Below are 27,592 nucleotides of genomic sequence, written 5' to 3'. Positions count from 1 at the left end.
AGAAGAATTGGTCGATCAATATTCGGTTCCATTATCTTTGGCAGATGTTTAATCCACTTCTTGTTTGGTTTTTGGCTAAACATAACTTCTACTGGACTAAAACCCGTGGATGAGTGAGGCAGTTCATTATGTATGTTTTCAAATAAACCTACATACTCTATCAAACAATAATGATTTTTCTCGATATAAGTTCGAACAAACCGATTGAAATCACGAAAAATTCTCTCGACGGGTGAGGCCTCGGCGTGATATCTGGATACGAATACGAGTTTGATTCCTAATTCCTTCATACAATCACAACATACATTACCAGTATAATATGACGCATTGTCTGTTAGCAACGCCAAAGGTTTGCCGACATTTGGAATGAAAGCGTTAATCAACTTCGTCAGCATCAGCCTTGCATTCGTCGACCCCAACGGATACCTTTCAACACATTTGGAAAAACAGCCATAAAATGCAACAACATATTTAAACCTACCCTTTGCTGTTAGCAGAGATCCCACCACATCGCATGAAACCAATTCCAAAGGTTTGGAGGGAAGAATCGGATTTAATCATATCTTAGTAGAATAGTTGATTGGTTTGACTTTTTTATATAATTTATATTTACGTAATACATTGCGTACCTTCCTTCTCATACTGAAGACAAAGCAATATTGTTTTAATTTTTCAGTGTACTGATCAGCGCTGAAATGTCCCCAAGAGTAATGCGTGTACCAAATAAGTTCACTAAACATTTTCGCGGGAATGCAAACTCTCCATCTCTCTTTTGCCTCTTTTATCTTACGAAATAGAATATCTCAGTTCAACTTATAATCAGCCAACTGAGGTTCACAAACATTATTTCTTAAGGAGGCTATAAGGAGAACTTCTGTAAAGTTTGGAAGGTAGGAGACGCGATACTAGCAGAAGTAAAGCTGTGAGTACCGGGTGTGAGTCGTGCTTTTGTAGCTCAGATGGTAAAGCACTTGCCCGCGATAGGCAAAGGTCCCGAGTTCGAGTCTCGGTCGAGCACACAGTTTTAATCTGCCAGGAAGTTTCATATCAGCGCACACTCCGCTGCAGAGTGAAAATCTCATTCTGGATTATTTCTTAAGTTATTTCTAATTTTACCCCAATATGGGTCTTGTTGAAGTTTAGCCATATTTTTTCCAAGCTGTTCCACTTCATTTCTAGACGCCACATTACAAAAAAAATAAAACATGACTCTGAAGTTTTGATTGGTTTCAATTACATGAGAATTTAAATCTGCACCTCGCGGAAGTCGCGATAACGCGTCCCCTACAACATTGTCCTTTCCTTTAATATACTTAATACTTATTTGATATTCTTGCAGGATTAAGGCCCACCGCATTAATCGGGTAAGCATGATCCTGCAAGTCATTTAAAAGGATAAAGCCTTATGATCGCCATAAATATTTACTTTTCCAGCATACACAAAATATCTAAATTTGTGCAGAGCCCACAGAACAGCCAAGACTTCAAGTTCTGTTGTCGTATACGCTCTGTCGCAGTTGGACAACGTATGGCTTGCAAACGATATTACACGAATGTCCTCCAAATTATCACGCACTTTAATTTAAAACAAAACCGACCCAATGCCTGTACTGGATGCGTCCGTAATAATACAGACTTTCGCATTGATATCAGGATGAGACAATAAATCAGCATTTAACAACGCATGTCGAATTTCATCAAAAGCTTTACAATGCTGGTCGTCCCATTTCCATGGCGCGTTCTTCTTTAATAAACATAAAAGAAGATCGTATTTCAACAATCCATTAGATAGAAATTTTCTAAGAAAAGAGGCCATACTTAAAATGATTTTATTTGTTTCCTTGTTTGAGGGTATGGGCAACTCCGTATGGCTTCTAATTTCTTCGGATTTGGCATGATACCACCCGGTGAAATTATATGCCCCAAGAACTTAATTTTGTCACGACCAAACTTAGACTTACTTAGATTCACCATACCGCCATATTCATGAAATCAGGCCAATAGTCCTTTATTATAGCTGTATGTTCTTCCCAGGTCGTCGAGGCTATTAATAAATCATCAACATATGATGTGACCTTTTTTCTGAGATCGTGTCCCAACACTGTATCTAAAGCTGTTATATAGACTCCACCACTAACGTTTAGTCCAAAGGGCATAACCTTGAACTCATAGCTTCTTCCCAAAAATATGAAAGCCATATACTTTCTAGATTCTTCAGATAGTTTTATTTGCCAATATGAAAATTTTAAATCCAGTGATGTTAGGTAACATACACCATGAAAACTTTGGACCAATTCTTCTAAATTCTCAGGTTTTAAATGAACAGACCTTATGATTTTATTTATATCACACACATCCAAAACTAGGCATAAGTACCATCTGCCTTTCCCACTGCTACCAAAGGACTACTGTATGGTGAAGTAGACGGTTAAAATATGCCCCAATCCCACATCTTTTTAATCTCTTTGGCCACTTTATCTGTATGCAGCCAAGGTATTGAGGATGAGGATTTAAAATAGGTTTGATGCTGGTATACATCCATAACATATTCATAATCTTTAATAACGCCTGGTTGAGTATCAAACACATTAGTATACGCATTAAGTACAGCTGCTAAATTACTTCTCTGTTCGTCCGACAAATATTCGGACTCTAATGTTTTTTGAGGTGCTAATTCTTTTATTTTCGACACAGAATCTCAGTTGTTGTTGTTGTTTTGGTCTTCAGTCCTGAGACTGGTTTGATGCAGCTCTCCGTGCTACTCTATCCTGTGCAAGCTTCTTCATCTCCATTACCAACTGCAACATACATCCTTCTGAATCTGCTTAGTGTATTCATCTCTTGATCTCCCTCTACGATTTTTACCCTCCACGCTGCCCTCCAATAGTAAATTGATGATCCCTTGATGCCTCAGAACATGTCATACCAACCGATCCCTTCTTCTAGTCAAGTTGTGCCACAAAATTCTCTTCTCCCCAATCCTATTCAATACCTCCTCATTAGTTATGTGATCTACCCATCTAATCTTCAGCATTCTTCTGTAGCACCACATTTCGAAAGCTTCTATTCTTTTCTTGTCCAAACTATTTATCGTCCATGTTTCACTTCCATACATGGCGACACTCCATACAAAATACTTACAGAAACGACTTCCTGACACTTAAATCTATACTCGATGTTAACAAATTTCTCTTCTTCAGAAACGCTTTCCTTGCCATTGCCAGTCTACATTTTATATCCTCTCTACTTCGACCATCATCAGTTATTTTGCTCCCCAAATAGCAAAACTCCTTTACTTCTTTAAGTGCCTCATTTCCCAATCTAATTCCCTCACCATCACCCGACTTAATTCGACTACATTCCATTATCCTCGTTTTGCTTTTGTTGATGTTCATCTTATATCCTCCTTTCAAGACACTGTCCATTCCGTTCAACAGCTCTTTTCTAGGTCCTTTGCTGTCTCTGACAGAATTACAATGTCATCGGCGAACCTCAAAGTTTTTATTTCTTCTCAATGGATTTTAATACCTACTCCGAATTTTTCTTTTGTTTCCTTTACTGCTTGCTCAATATACAGATTAAATGACATTGGGGAGAGGCTACAACCCTGTCTCACTCCCTTCCCAACCACTGCTTCCCTTTCATGCCCCTCGACTCTTATAACTGCCATCTGGTTTCTGTACAAATTGTAAATAGCCTTTCGCTCCCTGTATTTTACCCCTGCCACCATTAGAATTTGAAAGAGAGTATTCCAGTCAACATTGTCAAAAGCTTTCTCTAAGTCTACAAATGCTAGAAATATAGGTTTGCCTTTCCTTAATCTATTTTCTAAGATAAGTCATAGGGTCAGTATTGCCTCACGTGTTCCAACATTTCTGCGGAATCCAAACTGATCTTCGCCGAGGTCGGCTTCTACCAGTTTTTCCATTCGTCTGTAAAGAATTCGTGTTAGTATTTTGCAGCTGTGACTTATTAAACTGATAGTTCGGTAATTTTCACATCTGTCAACACCTGCTTTCTTTGGGATTGGAATTATTATATTCTTCTTGAAGTCTGAGGGTATTTAGCCTGTCTCGTACATCTTGCTCACCAGATGGTAGAGTTTTGTCAGGACTGGCTCTCCCAAGGCCGTCAGTAGTTCCAATGGAATGTTGTCTACTCCAGGGGCCTTGTTTCGACTCAGGTCTTTCAGTGCTCTGTCAAAATCTTCACGCTATATCGTATCTCCCATTTCATCTTCATCTACATCCTCTTCCATTTCCATAATATTGTCCTCAAGTACATCGCCCTTGTACAGACCCTCTATATACTCCTTCCACCTTTCTGTTTTCCGTTCTTTGCATAGAACTGGGTTTCCATCTGCCCTTTAATTTTCCTGTAGGCAGTATCTATCTTACCCCTAGTGAGACAAGCCTCTACATCCTTGCATTTGTCCTCTAGCCATCTCTGCTTAGCCATTTTGCACTTCCTGTCGAATTCATTTTTGAGACGTTTGTATTCCCTTTTGCCTGTTTCATTTACTGGGTTTTTATATTTTCTCCTTTCATCAATTAAATTCAATATTTCTTCTGTTACCCAAGGATTTTTACTAGCCCTCGTCTTTTTACCTACTTGATCGTCTGCTGCTTTCACTACTTCATCCCTCAGAGCTACCCATTCTTCTTCTACTGTATTTCTTTCCCCCATTCCTGTCAATTGTTCCCTTATGCTCTCCCTGAAACTCTCTACAACCTCTCGTTCTTTCAGTTTATCCAGGTCCCATCTCCTTAAATTCCCACCTTTTTGCAGTTTCTTCAGTTTCAATCTGCAGTTCATAACCAAGAGATTGTGGTCAGAATCCATATCTGCCCCTGGAAATGTCTTACAATTTAAAACCCTGTTCCTAAATCTCTGTCTTACCATTATATAATCTATCTGATACCTTTTAGTATCTCCAGGATTCTTCCAGGTGTACAACCTTCTTTTATGATTTTTGAACCAAGTGTTAGCTATGATTAAGTTATGCTCTGTGCAAAATTCTACCAGACGACTTCCTCTTTCATTTCTCTCCCCCAATCCATATTCACCCACTATGTTTCCTTCTCTCCCTTTTCCTACTCTCGAATTCCAGTCACCCATGACTATTAAATTTTCGCCTCCCTTCACTACCTGAATAATTTCTTTTATCTCATCATACATTTCATCAATTTCTTCATCATCTGCAGAGCTAGTCGGCATATACACTTGTACTACTGTAGTAGGCATGGGCTTCGTGTCTATCTTGGCCACAATAATGCGTTCACTATGCTGTTGGTAGTAGCTCATCCGCACTCCTATTTTTTATTCATTATTAAACCTACTCCTGCATTACCACTATTTGATTTTGTATTTATAACCCTGTATTCACCTGACCAAAAGTCTTGTTCCTCCTACCACCGAGCTTCGCTAATTCCCACTATATCTAACTTTAACCTATCTATTTCCCTTTTTAAATTTTCTAACCTACCTGCTCGATTAAGGGATCTGACATTCCACGCTCCGATCCGTAGAACGCCAGTTTTCTTTCTCAGACATAATTTTTCCCATTACTGAATTGAATTCTTCTTTGAGCTTAGCTACAGTTTCAGATTCGCTGCGCAGTGGTGCGTCGGGTTCGGTCTACGTTGTTGCATCACATTATTAATCGCGCTGTTAACCTGAGTCTGAACATCCCCGGATTTTGCGTCCAACTACTCAGACACATCGTCTTCTAATTTTATTAGTTTGTTTGGACAGATAGTCATCAATAGACTCTTGACGGGCTACTTGCAAATTCTTAACCTGATCACAACCCTGCTCGATCTGTGTGGTCATTTTATCATGCTCTTTATTAATGTCACTTACTTTCTCTTCTAGATTAGCTACAGAAGTTTTCAAGGAATTCGTTACACATTGAGTTGATTCTACAATTAATGATGGCTTATTTAAGCATCTGACAATTGCTTATCTCTTTCCCGATTGGCATTTTCAAATTTATTAGAAGTCGAGCATTTCCTTCTTAAAGGCGTTCTCCCTACGTTCTTGTTCAGTAATAGATTTCTTTATTTCTAAATTCTGTTTCCAAAAAGATTTATGCCTGCGTTCTTGCTCACCAATAGATTTCTTTATTTCTAAATTTTGTTCACTTAAAGTTTTATCTCGAACCTATTGTTCGTTATGAGATTTAACTAAAAACAGAAACAGCCTGAAACAGGACTCAATGTCTACACCCACAGTTTGATTGACGCTAGGCATGCCTATAGTATCTAGCTCATCATGTTCATTCTGAGATCTAGTCTCTCTTGCACTAGGCGAATCTCTATTATTCAATTCAGATTCCTCAATCTACCTGGTATTATGATTAGCGACATTTTCTATACAACGCTCATCACTATGAGCCTCGTCGAATTCGACAACTGACGTGTCGACGTCAAGATTGGACCTCAGCTGATAAGTACGCTTCATTTTGATGGGTTATTTTACACAGAACACAAGGATGAAAATCACTATTGCTACAGCAGTAACTACTTGTGAGCATCCTGAGCCGCTGGTCTGCCTCGCTCAAACACAGTACTATGATTAAATAAGCACTGTGAAGAACTGCTTTATGAATCAAAATGATTTTATGAGTCAACCCAAAATCCGCGCCACAGGAAGTGAAGTGAACTGTTTCCTACCTTAGTTTCTTCACGGCGTCCGGCGTCACTTAGCGTCGACTCGAGAGGCGGCGCCGCGTCTTCAGCAGCCCCTCGCAGAGGCGACGGCGCCCACAGAAGACAGCACGCTGGCTGGTGGTCCTCCTTCAGACCCGCGTCGATCGGCGCTCGTTATGACTGAGTCACAACCACGTCGTGGAGTCGTCGTTGAAGCAGTCGGTGGTAATGGTAGTAACTCCAGCTATTCTCGTCGATGGTAACGTAAATATTCCCGATTTTCTAGTCCCTTTATATCCGTTTTCGGACCCCACGTTGGCTGCGCCTCAGTTCTTTGTCGAACATTTAGAGGACAAGTTTGGGGAGGTGGAGGGCTTGTCCAAGATGCGGTCTGGATCGGTGTTGATAAAAACGGCATCCTCTGCCCAGTCACGAGCCATGCTGGCTTGTACGAAGTTGGGGGATGTGTCTGTTACTATCACCCCACATAACAGCTTAAATATGGTCCAGGGAATTATTTTTCACCGCGATCTCCTTTTACAGTCCGATGACGAGCTGCGCGCCAACTTGGAGCGCCGAGGTGTCCATTTCGTCCGGCGCGTCCACCGGGGTCCGAGGGATCGTCAAGTTGCCACCGGTGCCTTCATCTTGGCCTTCGAGGGTGACACGTTACCTGAGAAGGTCAAGGTGATGGTGTACCGTTGTGATGTCAAGCCGTATATCCCTCCCCCGATGCGGTGCTTCAAGTGTTGGAAGTTCGGCCACATGTCCTCTCGCTGTACTTCTGACCTCGTCTGTCGCGATTGCGGTCGACCTTCCCATCCTGATCATCCCTGTGCGCCGCCTCCAATCTGTGTGAACTGTGGTGCGCACCATCCGCCTTGCTCGCCAGACTGTCCGATTCTGCAGAAGGAGCGGAAGATCATGGAAATCAAGACTCTCGACCGCCTGACGTACACTGAGGCGAAGCGGAAATATGATCGGCTTCATCCAGTGCGCATGACAGCTTCTTATGCCGCAACTGTCACTCCTTCTACAATTCCATCCACTCCAGTCAGCTCTCAGAGTCGAAGTCCCACACCTGCCCCCTTGATGGTGGGGGGCACTAAACCTCCTGTTGCTCCTGCTCCATCTACTTCAGGAGCAACACCCCCCCAACCATCGGGGACATCAGTCCCCCCTTCCCAGCCGGAGAAGCGTAAGACTTCTTCGGCTACTCTCGTAAGGAAGGGGTCCCTTGGGGACCTCCCTTCGCACGTTCTGACCGGTTCCAAAGCCGACAGCCACAAGTGGCTCAAACAACCGCCAGTCCCTGGTCGTCGGGACACACGGTCATCGTCTGTCCCTGAGACTGGCCCAGTGACGCTCTCCCAGCCTGAACCACCCAAGGCGCAGTGCGAGAAGCAGAAGAAGAAGAAACTCCCCAAGGCTACCGACATTGCGGTGGCACCCATTCCACCGCTTCCTACAAGCTCTGCATCTGAGGATGAGGTGGAGATTCTGGCGTCCACTGAGGACATGGATCTCGCCAGTCCCTCGGATGCAATAGATAGCTGTTGTCCAGGTGGTGACTCAGTAGCAGCAGGGGCCCCGGAGGCGTAATCTGCCTCCCCAATCCCTTCACGCCTTTCCAATCCATGGCTAATACCATCCTCCAGTGGAACTGCAGCAGTTTCTTCCACCATCTAGCTGAGCTCCGCCAACTTATCAGCCGTCATCCTTTCCTTTGCATTGCTCTGCAGGAAACTTGGTTTCCAGCAATGCGAACCCCCGCCCTCCGTGGCTATCGGGGTTATTTTAAGAACCGGGCAGCTTATGAAAGGGTGTCTGGTGGCGTCTGCATATATGTCCTTCACTCTCTTCACAGCGAGTTTGTACCTCTACAAACAGCTTTAGAGGCTGTCGCTGTTCGGGTGTGGACGCCACACGCTATTACCGTCTGCAGTATTTACCTTCCACCTGATGGTGCTGTCGCGCAGCATGTCCTGGCTGCTCTGATAGCCCAACTGCCGCCACCTTTTTTGCTGCTGGGCGATTTCAATGCCCACAACCCTCTATGGGGTGGGACTGTCTCCGATGACCGCGGTCGGGCCATGGAGCATGTGTTGGCTCAGCTCGACCTTAGCCTCTTGAACACCGGTGCTCCCACGCATTTCAGTGTGGCCCATGGCTCGTTCTCGGCCATCGATCTCTCTATTTGCAGCCCTGGACTTGTCCCATCCCTCCACTGGAGAGTGCATCCTGACCTGTGTGGTAGTGACCATTTTCCCATCTATTTGTCACTGCCCCAGTGTCATTCTTCTGGGCGCTTGCCCCGCTGGGCTCTCCACAGGGCTGACTGGCCAGCTTTTACTTCCGCTGCAACCATTGAGTCTCCCCCACAGGGTGACATTGACGAGGTGGTCCGTGTTTTAACCACGTCCATCATTTCAGCGGCCGAGGCTGCCATCCCCCGTTCTTCTGGCCACCCTTGGAGGAGGGCTGTACCCTGGTGGTCGCCGGAGGTTGCTGAGGCTATTTGCGACCGTCGGCGGGCTCTCCAGCGTCATAGGCGGCACCCGTCTCTTGAGACCCTCATGACCTTTAAGAGGCTCCGTGCCTTCGCCCGTCGTCTTATTGCACGGCGTAAGCAGGAGTGCTGGGAGAGGTATGTCTCATCCTTGGGCTCCCATGTCTCCCTCTCGCTCGTGTGGTCCCGGATCCGGCGGATTTACGGATACCAGACCCCTATGGGTGTCCCTGGGCTCTCCTTGGACGGCGCTGTCTGCACGGACGCTGCCGCCATTGCTGAACGGCTTGCCACGCATTTTGCTCAGAGCTCTGCGACTGCATCCTATCCCCCCGCCTTTCGCTCTCTAAAGGAGCGAGCCGAGCGGACGCCGTTCTCATTCCACACGCGTCGTTCTGAAACATACAATGCTCCTTTCAGCGAGAGGGAATTCCTCGCTGCCCTCGCCGATTGCCCTGATACAGCACCAGGCCCAGACTGCATCCACGCGCAGATGCTGAAGCATCTCTCCAGGGACTGCCAGAGACACATTCTCGCGATATTTAATCGCATTTGGAGCGAAGGCGTGTTCCCATCGCAATGGCGAGAGGGTGTTATTGTCCCCATCTTGAAGCCCGGTGCGGACCCACTGGCGGTGGACAGCTATCGTCCCATAACCCTCACCAACGTTTTGTGCAAATTGCTCGAACGTATGGTGGGGCGGCGTTTGTGTTGGGTCCTTGAGTTGCGCGGTCTCCTCACTCCATCCCAGGGTGGCTTCCGTCGGGGCCGGTCTGCCACGGACAATTTTGTGCGGCTGGAATCTGCAGTCCGTACGGCCTTTGCCCGACGTCAGCATCTCGTTGTTGTATTTTTCGATCTGCGGAAGGCATATGACACCACATGGCGGCATCACATCCTAGCCACGTTGCATGAGTGGGGTCTTCGTGGTCGGCTCCCGGCTTTTCTTCAAACCTTTTTATTGCGCCGCTCTTTCCGGGTGCAAGTCGGTGCCACCTCTAGTTCATCTTATATACAGGAAAATGGGGTCCCGCAGGGCTCGGTGTAGAGCGTCTCCTTATTTCTAGTGGCCATTAATGGTCTGGCTGCAGCAGTGGGGTCGTCAGTGTCTCCTTCTTTGTATGCCGATGACTTCTGCATCTCATTTAGCTCCACGACTACAGGAGTCGCCGACCGCAGGCTGCAAGTCGCCGTTTGCAAGGCAGCATCATGGGCTCTGACTCATGGTTTTCAGTTCTCTGCAGCCAAGACTCGAGTTATGCACTTCTGCAGGCGTCGGATGGTCCACCCTCATCCTGAACTTTACCTCGACGGCCACCTGCTTGAAGTGGTGGACACTTGCCGCTTCTTGGGACTCGTGTTTGATTCCCGGCTCACATGGGTTCCTCATGTTACTCAGCTGAAGCAAAAATGCTGGCGGCACCTCAACGCCCTCCGCTGCCTTAGCCACACGTCTTGGGGTGCAGATCGCTGCACGCTGCTGTGATTGTACAGAGCCCTTGTGCAGTCCCGGCTTGATTATGGGTGCCTGGCCTATGGGTCTGCATCACCCACAGTGTTGAAGTTGTTAGACCCCATACACCACTGTGGGGTTCGGCTTGCAACTGGCGCTTTTCGTACCAGCCCCGTAGATAGTCTACTGGTGGAGGCCGGGGTTCCCCCGCCGTGGATTCGCCGCCATCGACTGCTCGCCGACTATGCTGTCCACGTGCATTGCTCGCCAGACCATCCCAATCGTCGCCTGCTTTTCCCTGCCATGGTCCTCCATCTGCCCGAATGGCGACCTAGGTCTGGGCTTTCCGTAGCTGTCCGTGTCCAGTCCCTGCTGTCAGAACTGGGGTCATTCCCTCTTCTGCCTCCCTTCCGGGTCCGTACACCTACGCCTCCCTGGTGTTTGTCCCGGTCGTCCGTCCGTCTGGATTTGGCACAGGGACCTAAGGACTCGGTTCCGCCTGTGGCCCTCCGTCGCCGTTTTCTTGCGCTCCTCGAATCATTTCCGGGCTGTGAGCCTGTCTACACTGATGGTTCCCTGGTTGAGGGTCGCACTGCCTACGCTTTTGCTCACGCTGCCCATGTTGAGCAACGCTCCTTGCCGGCTGGCTGCAGTATTTTTACTGCAGAGCTGGTGGCCATCTTGCGCGCTCTTGAGCATATGCGTCTCTGCTCAGGTAGGTCCATCGTCATCTGCAGTGACTCCCTGAGCAGCCTTCAGGCCATCGACTGCTGCTATCCCTCTTCTCCTCTGGTGTCCTCTATTCAGGAGTCTGTTTCCGCCATTGCCCGTTCTGGACGTTCGGTGGTCTTGGTTTGGACGCCAGGTCACGTTGGCATCCCGGGGAACGAACATGTTGACAGGCTGGCCAAGGGGGCGATTGACGCCCCAGCTTTGGAGATCGGCCTCACAGCTCGCGATCTGCAGCTGGTGTTGCGCCGTAAGGTGCTTGGGGTGTGGGCTGATGGGTGGCGTGGCCTGACATCCCCGAATAAGCTGCGGGCTGTTAAGGAGACGACCGATGTGTGGCGTTCCTCCCTGCGGGCTTCTCGCAGGGACTCGGTAGTCCTGTGTCGGCTGCGCATCGGCCATACATACCTGACGCACGGCCATCTGTTGCGTCAGGAGGATCCCCCCTTGTGTCGGTGTGGGTCCCGGCTGACGGTCGGCCACATTGTATTGGAGTGTCCTCGACTGCGCACACTCCGGCAATCTTTTAATCTCCCGGGCACTTTGGCTTTGGTTTTATCCGACGATGCCTCCATGGCTGACAATGTTTTACATTTTATCCGTAGTAGTCCTTTTTATGGATCCATTTAGGGGGGTCCTGCACTTTTCCCTTTCTGTGTCTTTTGTCCTTGTGTCTGTTGCTGTTCTGGTGTGCCGTCAGATGGTTGACTCTTTCCCTTTTTTTTTCTCATGGTCAGTCAACCAGTCTCCGGCCATCCTCCTTTCTTCTGTTTCTTTCTGTCTGGTGTTCCTCTGTCCTGTTCTTGTCTGTAGTGTTTGTTGCTGCATTTGTGTTCTTTTAGCGCCTGGGGGGACGTCTCCTCCCCCTTTGGTTTTTATCTGCTCCGTAGATTTTCGGCTCGCCTGATTTTGGAATGGGGGACTGATGACCTTCGCTGTTTAGTCCCCCTTAAACATCCCAACAACCACCACCACCACCAATTTATCCCGCACACCCACCACCGTCGGGACTGCACAGATATCGCTTCGACGTTCTCCCCCCCCCCCTCCCCCCCGACAGCGGAGTTGATCTCAAGAGTTTGTGTATATATTGTCCCGACTGGTTAAGAACAATTCCGTGCCGTGTGGGTTGGGCATAAAACATCTCTGAATCACGTTGTCAATCTAGTCGTGTGAACTAGCAGTTGAAAATTGATCGCGTTTTTCCAGAGAGGTTTCATACACTTTCAACCATAGACTTACTAAATATAAACTAGACCGCGCATTGGCGCTAGTGTCGCGTCCCCACATTGAACTTTATAGAAGCCACCATTTGCAGGGAAACAGTGCGCAAACATGGTTCATTCGTGTGCTGCTTTTAGTTGTAACAGTAAGAATGGAAGCAAAGCCGAAGACGGAAACAATGTTACATTTCGCAGGTCACTCATTTCTGGTTGTTTGTTACTTTCTGTTACTTGTATATAGTATTTTCATGGAGAAATAAATCATGAGCATTTGCTTTGGTTGAGGTTTCCCCTTACAAATGATTTTCTAAATCGGAAATAGGTTGTTGCTACTCGGACAGCAAATCATTTACTGTGCTGTCTTCATTTTGAAGAGAATTGTTACATTGGAAATTATGTAAATAGACGTCAACTGAAGGACGATGCTATACCGACAGTATTTGGATTTCCAACTCATTTGAAAAAGGTATAGTGTTTGCAAAGCCAATTATTGCAAATGCTAAATGTAGGTGTAACCTGATGTCTATATTTACATCTTATACTGTATCTAATAAACTTTCTGCTACAAAAATTGCAGTGTTAGATTACAGACAAAGGTACTTTGTTGCATGTCAAGTACTTATATTGTATTTGCATACAAATTACTAAAAATACTAACAGGGTTTATGTACTAAGTTGAACTGAATGAAGAACTAGGCACATGATAGGTATTTAGATTTTTAATCAAATATATATTACGTATGAATCAGAGGTAGGTCGAATAATTGCGTTTAGACACTTAACATGTGTTGTCAGGTGGTGTTTATACTTCGTAAATGGTCAAATATTTGATCAAATGTTGCAAACTCAACCACTTGCAGAGGTGCTATCAGTGTTAAAAACTAATGTGCGAATGAAATTCCTACGGTATTTAAAGTCATATGGGTTATTACAATTAATTATACCAAAAATCGAGTGTAGACAATACTGTGCTAAACAAAAGTAAGCGTCCAAAATGTACACAGTAGTCAGCAAAAAGCAAAGAGGACCTGACAGGAAAATTATGTGAATTAAATAATAATCATACTGTTTGCTACTTTCAAAGTTTCATGTAATTATCTAATGCAAATAGCTCGATGTAAACTCGCTCCACCTTGTCAGGAAAGAGCCTTACATTCTTAAATTTCGCGTCTCTAAGCAGACGTATTGCGGAAATTAGGAAACTTCATTCATTTAAGTATACTTTTGAAATAGACTCGAATACTCAGTATTTTTTTTAGACAAACATGTGTTTAATTCGTGCTTCAATTTTCTGTTGTTGCGTCTCATATACTTCAAATCACAACCCGAGTACTAGGATTCATCCCTGCAAATGGCGGCGATCAGCTGCTTCAATTGGGGGACAGTTGCCTCGCTTCTCCGCTACGGCGTGGTAGGGGCTTGCTTTCAACCACGACCGATCCAAAGACAGTTTTTTTTATTACTCTGTAGTAAGATGTCAATTGAGTTCCAGTCTTAATTTGTTTCCCTGAGTAATTTGATTTAGTCACTTTAGCAGTCTGTATGCATTCGTCGAATCGTATTAAATCCGTTTGTAAAAAGGCTTATCAGCTATGTTCTATGTACTAGATGATCATGGAATTTAGTAATTACTGGGAATGTCTCGTATAGTTCTGTTTTATTGACACAATTAAGTTCTTAAATTAATTAGAGATGGCACTGGTGGATCAACGAAAGGAGAGTTTATCCTAGTGTGTATTGTTTCATTATGATAACAGTCAGTCAATACCACATTCCTTCGTGTACCTGACACCAAAGATATGACTTCCCATGAAACTGTCCTTTGCCATTAATGTCTGATAAATTATAAATATGTCTCTGGGCCTTACAATGTCTAAGCTTCTCAGTTCTCACGACAAGATATTAATTACGGGTTCGAATCCCTTCAATGTCTGTTCAGCACAAGTTTAGTCTTTTAACGGGCACTATTTTTCCTTTCTCGTTTTTTAGCGGAATCACTTTGACAACGAGCGGCAAAGATACTAGTGTGATAAGGTCCAAGCTATTTTCGGTCCCAATAATCTTTATTAACTCGCATGCAGCGAATAAAGCCCTAACTTAACATAAAAGTTTCCGTATTGTCGATAAATCTCTTCACAATCGTAAGTATACGATCGTAGCGTTTCACTTAACACGTACAATCACCATTCACTTGAATACCAATGTTCATACTCCCAATCACCTCTAATTGACTCCGTCTTTGAATTTATCCCAAAATAATCTATTCTCCATTCTCCACCATCCCTATGTCTAATCCAATTCTAAGAATGCAGTTTAATTAGGCTTCTAATTCCAAAATTCCGACTACCACGAACTGCGAACACACTCGCCACCTAACAATGCCGCGCATTGGTTTATATATATTACATTCAAAACAAAACGCAGCTCTGTTATGTCTTCCTTGGATTCCCTTTGTACTACTTGGCGTCACTCTATTTCGAATGTCTACTTTTTATGAAATTTTAACTAACTATTACTTCGAAATTCTACTACCTGAAAGTTATTGCATCGATCGTGCACATTCATTAGTAACTTTTTGGTCACAAAGAGATTTCTCGCGGTGGATACCCTCGTGTCACTGTAATCGACGGAAGACCGTTGAGTCAAGCATAAGTGATCTCTGGCGTTCCCCAAGGAAGTGTTACGTGTTTATGCTGTTTGCAATCTATATAGACGATTTTGGACACAATCTGAGTAGCCTTCTCAGATTGTTTGCAGATGATGCTGTCGTTAAGCGCCTAGTAAAATCATCATCAGAAGGTCAAAACCGTTTAGCCGCCCTCAGCCGATCTGCTGTCGTCGACTTCTCTGACGGAAGGTATTATGTACTGTGTGTACTCGGCTTTTAATTATATCTATACATCGGATGGAGAAGCCACAAACATCTTCACTGTGACGGCGACTAAATTTCTGGTTTTCATAACAATTAATGTTAACTTTTTGGCTCAGTCGACCACTTTTATTTGTTGCTGCGTTACCGAAGACAATGTAGTTACTAACGTTTCTGGATGTTAATTATTATTCACCAATACACACGATGTTATGGAAATCACTTAAGTTTTTTATTAATAACGTTCAATAATTAAATGATCATGAATGATTGCGTTTTGTATGGAGGGAAAAGGAGGGCTGATCCTACAATCAGCCTACTCTCAAAAATTACGGGAACTAAAATGTCCGTGATTTTCATAGCTCATCACTCAAAGACGTTATAGCAAGAACTACGGTCCATTACTATATTTCGATAAAGTCATTCAAACTGGCACATTTGTTTTCACAAAGCTAAATGTCCAGTCCCGTCCTTATATTCAATACTGAGCGTTCATTTCTCGCTCACACAATTCCTCAGATATTTTTAGTCCGTGACCTTACGGCAAAAGTTTATCCTGTATAAATTAACTACAGTCAATTTTCTTGCAGTTTAACAAATGTGCTCTGATCCCCTGCACAGCATATCACACGGAAATGCCCCCCCGCTCTATCGCACGCCGCAGCTACGTAGACTTCTTCAGAGCGCATAAAACAAGTCAAGAGAACTAACAATACCCGCACATGATTTATATAGTAGAATTTAGAAACAAAAGTATCCGCGTAAAACCCTCTTTGATTTCTCTGAAGCTCTACTTTGCTGCGGGCGCTATTCTGATGAGAGATTATATATCGATAATTTTAATTAAAACTTTTTCAATGCTATTAATTATTATCGATATTATCGATCACCTCTACCTTATATGAAAGTAAGTCTGATAATATTGTTCTTAATTAAAAGGACGTTTGTAAAGTTCATATCCACGGTTAGTGTTGTGCTGAAAGTTACTGCGTCGACGGTGCTCATTCAGTAGTAACTTTTTGCTCATAAGAGATTTCTCGCGGAGGATACTATAATAGACAGAAGACCATTGGGTAAAACAAAACTGATCTCTGGCGTTCTCCAAAGAAGTGTTACAGGACCTCTGCTGTTCGCAGACTATATAAATGATTTTGGATACCGTCTAAGTATGTCTCTTAGATTGTTTGCAGATGATGCTGTCGTTTAGCGCCTAGTAAAATCACCAGAAGGTCAAAAACACGTACAAAATTATTTACACACGATATCTGAATGGTGCGCAAAGTGGCAATTGAGTCTGAATAAGGAAAAGTGTGATGTCATTCACATGTGTACGAAAAGAAATCCGTTAATTTTCGGTTACTCAATGCGTCACATAAATCTAAAGACCGTCAATTCAACTAAACACTTAGGGATGGCAGTTGCGAACAACATAAATTGCAACTATCACACAGATAATGTTGTGGAGAAGGCGAACCAAAGACTGCATGTTGGCAGAACACTTACAAGATGCAAAAGTTTGGTTGGTCGATTTGGCGTAGGAGACCAAACGGCGAGGTCATCGGTCCCGATGCAACAGGTTCCACTGAAGAGACTGCCTACACTCCACCTGTCCCTCCTCTGCTAGAGTACTGCTGTATCGTAAGGGATCCTTACCAGGTAGAGTAGGATTGAAAGAGGACATCGAAAAAGTCCAAAGAAGGGCAGTTCGTTTTGTATTATCGCGCTAACAGGGGAACGAGCGTCACGGATATGATAAGAGAGTTTGGATGGCAGTCAAAAAACAAAGGCGTTTATCGTTGCGACAAGACCTCTTTACGAAATTTCAGACATCAACTTTCTCCTCTAAATTCGGAAATATTTTGCTGTCCTCTAACCTACATATGCAAAAATGAGCATCTTAATTAAATAATCAAAGCTCGTACGGAAAGATTTAAGTATGCAATTAGAGAGTGGGACGGTAAAGAAATAGTCTGAAGGTGGTTCCAAGACCCTCTTCCAGGTACTTAAATGTCAACTACAGTACTGCCAAGTAGACATACATGTACTACACACAATTTAATGAAACAAATATCGTGATGTCTCAGATTTTCTTGGCTTGGTTGATTAGTGGTATATGGTACTTCCGGGTATTCTGTCGGGCTGTTGTTTCCATTTTAGGCACAGTTTCAACGACCGACCTGCCCGTCTTCTTCAGGTACTGCGAGGTTTGCCCCTCTGTGCACTTGTTGCCCGGACTCCAGTCATACTGTGATTACTGTTGCTCTATATATTTTTGAGTTCAATTCCACATGTCTATTACATCCTTTAATGCTTTTTTGTTTTGTGCACGTCTCGCTCTGATAGTATTACTTTTTTGACCTCTTTACTTTGATAGACTGTTTCATTTTACTGTCCCAGAAAGATGGCGTTTTGATGACTATACTGGTCTCATCGTTTATCGTTTCACGATTACGATTGAGACAGCGCTCTGCAACAGTTGATTTGCTTGGTTTTTTTAGTCCGGTGTGCCGCTGATGCCCGTTGCATCTCTCCTAGTCTGTTCTGATAGTCCGCCCCACGTAAGACATGCAGTATCCGCTTGGAATGCGATACCCATCCGGCTTCCGAAGACCTAGATCGTCTTTAACATTATAAATAAAACTTTCTCAACCGACGCTGAGGAGGCGAAATACACTAAATGCCGTCTTACCGCATAGTGGGCCAGCATAAGGTAGATAAGCAGTACTTGGCTTCTCTTCTTGTATCTGAAGTTCATCACTTTCTCAGGCATTCTTGATTTTGAGTGCAACGCCTGTTAAATTTGATGGTCGGAGTATCCATTCCTTCAGAACACTACTTGAAAGCGTCGTAATTCTTCAGCGACAGCCGGCCAGTGTGGCCGAGCGGTTCTAGGCGCTTCAGTCTGGAACCGCGCGGCCGCTACGGTCGCAGGTTCGAATCCTGCATCGGGCATGGATGTGTGTGATGTCCTTAGGTTAGTTAGGTTTAAGTAGTTCTAAGTTCTAGGGGACTGACGACCTCAGATGTTAAGTCCCATAGTGCTCAGAGCCATTTGAACCATCTTCAGCGACAGTCTCCTGTTCTGAAAGTGTTCGAGCTCTGTCGCTCAGACTCTTCAGTAGCTGATTTCCTTGCGGCGGGCAGCGATGACTCGAGAAGTAGAGACGGAGCTCACTGTATGTGGGTTTTCTATAGACACTGTGAACCAGGGGTGAGTCCACTCCTGTCTAACTTTTCGAGTATCATACAGAGATCGCGTTGCCACACCAAAGTTGGCAACGCGAATCGATACCGACCACAGACGTTAGCGAAGGCTCGCTGCAATTCGCAACGGCGTGTGGGAGGCGCTTCTCAACACGATGCCTCTCCACTCAGCGTAACAGTGGCCTCAAGATGACGTGAATACAGGGCCGAGCGAGCGAGCAAGAGCTCTGGCTAAATCGAGACCTCAGCTACAGCAGCCAACATCATAGTCTAGGATCAACGAGTAGCTAAAGTTTCAAGTGAACTTGCAGTGTTGCTTATGTTGGACGTTGTATGGCTCAAATGGTTCAAATGGCTCTGAGCACTAAGCGACTTAACTTCTGAAGTCATCAGTCGCCTAGAACTTAGAACTAGGTAAACCTAACTAACCTAAGGACATCACACACATCCATGCCCGAGGCAGGACTCGAACCTGCGACCGTAGCGGTCGCTCGGCTCCAGACTGTAGCGCCTAGAACCGCACGGCCACTCCGGCTGGACGTTGTACTTCAAGAGAACAGTCTGTTGATTAGTGTATCAAGTGATGCTGTGCTAGCCAATGACAGTACTACATTATCCACTACTCCTATGGTAAAGAAGTGTGTCAAAATGAAGTAAATCTTTTTATTCATTTATGTAATAAAGTTTAATTAATACTAGGTGGTTATAATTAAACTCACCCGATTTAACACGTCATACCACGGAAATTAGTTACTGTACGAGTACCATACTTGGTAGCATTAATGCCGTGGACATGGGAAAGAGAAATAATGCCGAATCAATTCAATTGAAACACTTTTAATGTGCTGCTACGGTGCATCATATTTTTACATACCGGCACCATTGCTGCTACAAAAGGGGCTCAATATGGCGCCCATCAGTGTCCAGAAGAGTCTGAAAGCGCAGGATTGCATTCCGCACAGCAGAACGAAGCATGTCCGTAGGTATGCTGGCTACCTCTCTGATATGCTGCGCTTCAGATCAGCACATGTGTGAATGTTCCCCTGGTAAACACTGTCCTTCAGGTAGCCCCACAACCAGAAACCACAGGGAATGAGATCAAGTGATCGTGCCGGCTAAGTGTTTGGAAACGATCGGCCGAGAGTTCGATCGTTTCCAAATGTGTTTTGGAGAAGCAGGTGAACTGCACGAGCGATGTGCGGTAGGGCCCCATCTTGCAGGAGAACTGTTGAGTTTAATGGGTCTCTCTCCTGTAGGGCGGAAATGACATGCTTGCGAAGCATATAGCAATAACACTGACCAGTTACACTGCATGTCTTTGGTCATTGAGCGCCAATCTGTTCAAAAAAAGTGCGGGTCTATGATGAACGTAACTGTGAGGCAATACCATAGGGTGACACGTTCACCACACACAGGAACTTCGCGCACAGTGACTGAAGGTGAAGAGTCCCACACTCAAAAATTCAGTTCGTCCATCTCACCCGTTATAGAAAGATGAGCTTCGTGTGTCCATAGGATGGTCCACGACCAGTCCTCGTCAACTTCAATACTTCCAAGAAGGTGGAGAGCGAAGTTAACAGTCTTTGTGCGTCCTGTGGTGCAAGCTACTGTACGATATGGTTGTACAGATACCATTTGAGAATGGTTCGAAGCACCTTCTGAACAGTGGACCACGGGATATTCAACTGTCGTGACACAGCACGCGCACTGCCCGACCGTCGGGAATGGCGCCCGGCGTTGTTTGGCATAGCAACAGCGATTTCATCGACCACCTGTGGTGCAACCCGTCGTCAGCCTCTTCCCGGAGCGACGTCCAGTTCTCCAATTGATTCGAACTTCATCATGGTCAGCACAGCTGGCGGAGAAAGAGGCTTTTAGCCGGGGATACTCTTGAAGTGCAGCTGCAACGTTTCTGTTGTTTTGATAATAGAGCTTCACCAATAATGCCCTGCTCCTTTTGTCCAAGCTCATGTTGGTATGTCAACAAGTGCACTGTGACTGGTCAGGTGTGAGAGACTATGAATCACGATGACTGATCACGGTACCTGGTGCCCATAGTTGGAACTAGACGGTGGCGCTGTTACACATGCTAATTATGCACCCCATAGTCTGGACATTAATGCTATCAAGTTTAGCACTCGTGCAGTAATTAGTTTCTGTATTATAACGTGCTAAATAAGTAAAGGTTAACTACAGCAACATGGCATTTCAAATGTTCCAGTTTGATGAGCGCTCTCCCAGAGCCACGAAAGAACCCACAGTTGCGGCCGGACGACAGTAGTTTTACCTGCTTACAATATCAACTAACACGTCAAGGAAATATATATTGCGATGGATAGAGTGTAAATGATCCAGGGAGTCTAAGTTTTTGCGCTACAACACAAATGCGTCGCCTACATAACGATAAAACATGTATGTCTCAAGAATGAGATTTTCACTCTGCAGCAGAGTGTGCGCTGATACGAAACTTTGTGGCAGATTAAAACTATGTGCTGGAGCGAGACTCGAAATCGGGGCTCCGAGTTCGAGTCTCGGTCCGGCACAGAGTTTTAATCTGCCACGAAGTTTCATGTATGTCTCAACTTGGCGTATTCTAGTGCCTTTGCGTGAAAGAGTTCCATGTACAGTTTCGGTATGGCGGTCGACAACGGTCTACCCATCGACCCGCCGTCAGTTTGTTCGATATATTTTAAGTTGAACAGGAAATAAGTGGAAATTTTCCCTCGATTAGTTCCAATGTGAAGAACAACTCGGCAAAACACACGCAAGTTCACCAGTAAACAAATATCGTTTATTCAACGGTAAAAATCCACTGGAAACGTCCACAGTATGCGGGTCACACGCTCTTCCATATCAACAGGAAACCGCTCCTGCGCCAATAATGAGGAAAGATCAGCGTTTAACACCCAAGGAGAACGAGATGATTAGAGACGTTTTCTGTATCACGTAGATGCAACGCACACTCGGGAAATTCGTCCAGCATACCATGAACCCAGAGTACTGACACTAGTTCCTCATGGTCCGGAGAGTCTAACGCCTTGTCACATCCAGAGAGGGGGTACCGACAGGAATGCATAACCCCAACAACTGCGAAATGTAGATGGATGCTGTACGCCAATGTCAAATCATGAGAGCCCTCAACCGCTCGTCCAGACCTCAGACGCCCCTCACGCAATGCACTGGCTGTGGCCGAGCAGGTCGTGATCGGTGGGAAGTCTGCAGTGGTTGTAGGGAGATTGGTCTCTACACTAGGCAGTGATACATTAGGCAAGATCCTACTAGGAGAGATGTGTCCTTGCCTTCTTTTGCACCGAGAAGCGATCTGCCTAGTTGTGGACGAACACACAGTTTGAACATAATGCAATCCAAAGTCCAGTTTGGTTTTTATACATACACTGCAGCGCCAAAGCAACTTGTATAGGCATGTGTGTTCAAATACAGAGATATGTAAATAGGCAGAACACGGCGCTTCGGTCAGCAACGCCTATATAGGACAAGTGTCTGGCGTATTTTTTAGCTCCGTTACTGCTGCTACGACGGCAGGTTATCTAGATTGAAGTGAGTCTGAACGTGGTGTTCTAGTCGGCGCACGAGCGATGGGATACAGCATCTTCGAGGTAGGAATGAAATCGGCATTTTCCCGCACGACAGTTTCACGAATGTACCGTGAATATCAGGAATTCGGTAAAACATCGAATCTCCGACATCGCTGCGCGCGGAAAAAGATCCCACAAGAACGGGACCAACAACGACTGAAGACAATCATTCAACTTGACAGAAGTGCTATCCTTCCACAAATTGCGGCCGATTTCAGTGCTGGCCCATTAACAAGTGTCATTGTGGGAACCATTCTATGAAACATCACCGCTATCGCCTTTCGGAGCCGAACGCCCACTCGTGTACCCTTGTTGACTGCACGACACAAAGCTTTACGGCTCGCCTTGGCCCGTCAACACTGACGTCATGCATTTGATGACTGGAAACATGTTGCATGGTCGGACGAGTCTCGTTTCAAATTGTATCGAGCAGATGGACGTGTACGGCTATAGAGACAACCTCATGAACCCATGGACCCTGCATATCAGAAGCGGACTATTCAAGCTGAGGGACGCTCTGTAACGGTGTGGGGCGTGTGCAATTGGAGCGATATGGGACCCCTGATATTTCTAGATACGACTCTGACAGGTGACACTTACGTAAGCATCCTGTCCGGTCACCTGCATCCGTTCATGTCCATTGTGCATACCGACGGACTTGGGCAATTCCAGCAGGACAATGCCACACCCCATACCTCCACAATTGCTACAGAGTGGTTCCAGGAACACTCATCTGAACTTTAAACATTTCCGCTGTCCACCAAGCTAGCCAGACCTGAACATTATTGAGTATATTTGGGGTACCGTGCAACGTGCTGTTCAGAAGAGATCTCCACCCCCTCGTACTCTTGCGGATTTATGGACAGCCCTGCAGGATTCATGGTGTCAGTTTCCTCCAGCACTACATCAGACATTAGTCGAGTCCATGCCATGTCGTGTTGCTGCACTTCTGCGTGCTCGCGGGGGCCCTACACGATATTAGGCCGGTGTACCAGTTTCTTTGTCTCTTCAGCGTATAAAGAAAACTCAATCTGTCTTGACTCTGCAGCGCACACCTCTGAATTCGCTGCCTGGAATTTAAATGTTGCAGTCACCTAACTACACACCCTCTCTGTCGCTTCGTTGCTGCGAGTAGTGGCGCTCCCTGTTTTGCCAGTCCGAGGAAGAAGTCCGTAGCGGCCGACACTGCAGTCTGGCGTGGGTAGGCTGCCTGGAGGAGAAGCAAACTGAGTGCTGCAAGTGGCCAGTGAGCGACAGCTGCGGGCGCTATTGTACTGTGTGGGCAGAGGGGCGGTGTAGTGGTTTTACTGACTGCGGCGGTACCGGCAGCACGACATTTGTTTTCATCTTGCTTCGAAATCGTCGTAGTACGTTGCACTGCGGATGCACGAAATCATGCATCTCATTGTAAACCTCGGTATTTCTAGTTGAGAGCAGCAGGTAAATCTCCAGGAGGGGACAGATGAACTCCACTCAACCACGTGTGAAAGACGAGTGCTATGTTTTGGCTGTCCTATACCTATGACTTTTTAATTGTAGATTGTGTTTGTGGCGTGTCCGCTCAACACTGTGGCGTGTCCGCTCTATTTTAACACAGCTCTCGGACTTGGGTCTGTCATGGTGGCCCCGGTATTTGTTTCCAGACTCTTTGTGTTTGCTTCTACTAGTGGCCTAGAACAGAGCTGGAAGGCGGCGCTGCTCCGGATTGCTTACAATCGCTTCGAACACAGCTAGATACGCGTTGGGGGCAGTCGTATGAACGAACTTGTCACTGGGGGCGTCATGTGTGAACGGTACATTGCCCATTTGTAAGGAGTTGTATTCTGGGCAAGAGTTAACATTGGTGCTTTCTGTGTTACACCTACTTAAAATTTTGGATGACAGTGGTGGGCAGGAAGTGTTAATATACCTGTTATAACCATTTATTTTCCGCAGAATTTTATTATTCCTAATCTGTTCTGTGCAATATGTCGCTGTCTAGGGGATTTGAAAGTTTATGTGATGCTGTACTTTTTTTAAAATTTATGAAGTGGCAGTATTAAGCTTATCCACTAGCATGGCTACTTCAGTTGTATCTCCGAGCTTCGAGTCTGTTATTACAATATTAGAGCATCTTAAATACGCGGGTAGAAGGAATTTAATTGCCCCATGCCTGTAACCATATTAGGGACTATAACCTTACATATTGTCCAAATCCTAATGTGATCTGTTCTACAGAAGAGCAGGGTGTCCACTGCGTACGATGTGCGTTGTCGGCAACGACCATACACACTGAAGAGCCAAATAAACTAGTACACCTGCCTAATATCGTGTAGGGCCCCCGCGAGCACGCAGAAGTGCCGCAACACGACGTGGCGTGGACTCGACTAACGTCTGAAGTAGTGCTGGAGGGAACTGACACCATGAATCCTGCAGGGCCGTCCATAAACCCGTAAGAGAACGAGGAGGTGGAGACCTCTTCTGAACAGATACGATGAATAATGATCATGTCTGGAAAGTGGTGGACAGCTCATGTGAGTGTTCCTGGGACCACACTGTAGCAATTATGAACGTGTGGGGTGTCGCCTTGTCCTGCTGGAATGGCCCAAGTCCGTCGGAATGCACAATGGACATGAATGGTTGCAGGTGACCGGACAGGATGGTTACGTACGTGTCACCTGTCAGAGTCGTATCTAGATGTATCAGGGGTCCCGTATCACTCGAACTGCACACGCCCCACACCATTACAGAGCTTCCTCCAGCTTAAACAGTCCCCTGCTGACATGCAGGTACCACAGCTTTATGAGGTAGTCTCTATAGCCGTACACGTCCATCCGCTCGATACAATTTGAAACGAGACTCGTCCGATCAGGCAACATGTTTCCAGTCATCAACAGTCCAATGCCGCTGTCGATGGGCCCAGGCGAGGCGTAAAGCTTTGTGTCGTGCAGTCATCAAGGGTGCACGAGTGGTCCTTTGGCTCCGAAAGCCTATATCGATGTTTCGTTCAATGTATTGCACGCTGATACTCGTTGAGGGCGCAACACTGAAATCTGCAGGAATTTGCTGAAAGGTTGCACTTCTGTCACGTTGAACGATTCTCTTCAGCCGCCTCTGGTCCCGTTCTTGCAGGATCTTTTTTTCGGCCACACCGATGTCGGAGATTTGATGTTTTACCGCATTCCTGATATTCCCGGTACACTCGTGAAATGGTCGTACGGGAAAATCTCCACTTCATCGCTACCTCGGAGATGCTGTGCCGACAGTAACACCACGTTCAAACTCACTTAAATCTCGATGACCTGCCATTGTAGCAGCGGTAACCGATCTAACAACTGCGACAGACACTTGTTGTCTTATACGGGCGTTGCCGACCGCAGCGCCGTATTCTGCCTGTTTACATATCTCTGTACTTGAATACGCATGCCTGAACAAGTTTCTTTGGCGCTTCAGTACATAACTGGCTATCTGTAAGCTGCGGAGCACCATTCATTTCCAAGAACTGAAGGCAGCTACTCACTGTATTTAGCGTAAACTGTCACGTCATCTTATATATTTGGTATGAATATTCGTTGCGCCATGAAGTTATTTAATTTTGATTCTCAGAATTTTTAATAATACTTGGTTAATAAAGTAGCCATTCTTCACCACCCATTTATTGCTGCCGCTACCGACGAGTAGAACACATCTTTAATCATAGCAAGAAAATGAAATGTTAAAGATACCACAAAGAACTTAGCCCCTTGTTTTTTTACATTTATGTGTGCTGTCGTATTAGTACTTAACTAAATAAAACTGTGGACCATTCGCCTTCATCTAAGACCTCAAGGGAAGAAATCGGAAAAATTTCATTCTATCTGGCTAATGTTGGCAGTATCAGCTGCCCACACTAGGTACTCTGCTGATCAGATTCGCTAAAATGTAACTGCCCCAGAGAAAAAGCGACAATTGAACTAGATAATGCGGTCAAGATCTTCATTTGTCCCCGAAGAAAACACGGACGTATATACTCGGCAGATAAGGAACATTTAAGATACCATAACTCGAAACCGAATCAGATAACGAAGAGATACACAGGGATCTACGGCTTAGTATTGAATTTAAAGATGCTATCGCTTGGAAACGATAAAAGTTATTGTTATGTGATTAGAAGGGAATACAAATATCTGTTTTTCTTTATAGAGAGGTCTGAGTATGTGGGCATCGGTTTTCGTTACAACCAAGCTCTCTCGAAGACATCTGGAGAACTTATTTAATATCCAGAGGCTGTGCATCAGATACGACGAGCGAAATCAGCAAAAATCGTATAAAATTTCTCATCAGTTATACATAAGGCGGGGTGTGCAAATACAGGACAGTTGTAGGACGTATACTGAGTGAGGGAGAGACACAGAGAGAGCCACTTAACATACTGCAAGGGAGCATCCTAGACGCAGATAAATTTTTACAAGACGTAATTAATTTCTTCGGTGCAGATCATTCGCGAAATGTTCAGACAGAACCAGATTCCGGTAATGGCTTTTAACGTACACATTCCTACATGTTTTATTGTTGATTTAGGCATACGCACGAGAGCGATGCACAATCCTGTTCCCCTGTGGACGAATAATAATTTCGAGAGCATGTTGGGGTTGGGAACTCCGTAGCACCTGTGAGAGCTGGTTTCTCAGGATGGGGCAGGATAAGGTTTTGATTGTGGATGGGGCCATAATCAATTACTCTCGACTGCGCAACAAATACGTAAACTTTATTTAAAGAAATAAAAATTTTAAAACAATCTCTTATAAAAGCACAACTGACTGCATGAAGCCTGAAGGCCTTATCACAGAAAAAAAATCCACAATTTTAGGGCCGAAGGCCACCAAAAATAACCTCAAACAACAAACGATTCAAGGCCTGAATTAGAAGTCTGAAGAACAATTCCAAATAGCACATATTAAGATAAATACTTCGCTTTAAAACAAACTGTAACACGGCTGAAGGCCTTATTATAAAATAAGTGAAATTATCACTTGGCTGAAGGCCACAAACAATTTCAAATAACGAACAGCTGAAGGCGTGAATTAGGAGTCAGGAAAACAATTCCAAATAGCACCTATAAAATAAATCCCTTGCTTTTAAAACAAGTTTGCTTAAAACAACTTACTGTAACACGGCTGAAAGCCTTATCACCAAAGAAGTGAAATTGCTCGGCTGAAGGCCACATCAACAATAACCAGAAAATTACGAATATCCTTAAAGCAAACATCACAATCTAAGGAATCAGGACAAGCAGTTCTCGACAAGTGTTCCAAGGGTCGGCCTGGGAAGGTAACTCAAACATAAGGTAAGGTGAGACAGACAGCCAAGAGTTGCACTCACGTAAAAGGATGGTAACTCA

Source organism: Schistocerca serialis, chromosome 8, assembly GCF_023864345.2.
Source record: "Schistocerca serialis cubense isolate TAMUIC-IGC-003099 chromosome 8, iqSchSeri2.2, whole genome shotgun sequence".
NCBI classification, from domain to species: domain Eukaryota; kingdom Metazoa; phylum Arthropoda; class Insecta; order Orthoptera; family Acrididae; genus Schistocerca; species Schistocerca serialis.
The sequence above is the reverse complement of the archived record's forward strand: the minus strand, read 5'-3'. Positions refer to the sequence as shown.